Raw genomic sequence first — 637 nt, 5'->3', positions numbered from 1 at the left:
GCTCAGCTTTCTTCACAGTCCAACTCTCACATCCATACATGACCACTGGAAAAACCATAGCCTTGACTAGACAGACCTTTGTTGGCAAAGTAATGTCTCTGCTTTTCAATATGCTATCTAGATTTGTCATAACTTTTCTTCCAAGGAGTAAGTGTCTTTTAATTTCATGGCTGCAGTCACCATCTGCAGTGATTTTGGAGCCCAAAAAAATAAAGTCTGACACTGTTTCCACTGTTTCCCCATCTATTTCCCATGAAGTGATGGGACCAGATGCCATGATCTTCTTTTTCTGAAGTTTAAGCTTTAAGCCAACTTTTTCACTCTCCTCTTTCACTCTCATCAAGAGGCTTTTTTGTTCCTCTTCACTTTCTGCCATAAGGGTGGTGTCATCTGCATATCTGAGGTTATTGATATTTCTCCCAGCAATCTTGATTCCAGCTTGTGCTTCTTCCAGCCCAGCGTTTCTCATGATGTACTCTGCATATAAGTAAAATAAGCAGGGTGACAATATACAGCCTCGACGTACTCCTTTTCCTAGTCTGTTGTTCCATGTCCAGTTCTAACTGTTGCTTCCTGACCTGCATTTAGGTTTCTCAAGAGGCAGGTCAGGTGGTCTGGTATTCCCATCTCTTTCAGA

General features: G+C 41.9%; 1 pseudogene; it reads left to right on the top strand.

Annotated features, from left to right (window-relative positions):
- Window positions 1-637, top strand: part of LOC104994740 — an 8277-nt pseudogene that overhangs the window by 3917 nt on the left and 3723 nt on the right.

This window comes from Bison bison, unplaced genomic scaffold, assembly GCF_000754665.1.
Source record: "Bison bison bison isolate TAMUID 2011002044 unplaced genomic scaffold, Bison_UMD1.0 scf7180017864265, whole genome shotgun sequence".
NCBI lineage: Eukaryota > Metazoa > Chordata > Mammalia > Artiodactyla > Bovidae > Bison > Bison bison.
This window is presented reverse-complemented; position numbering and strand designations above follow the sequence as displayed.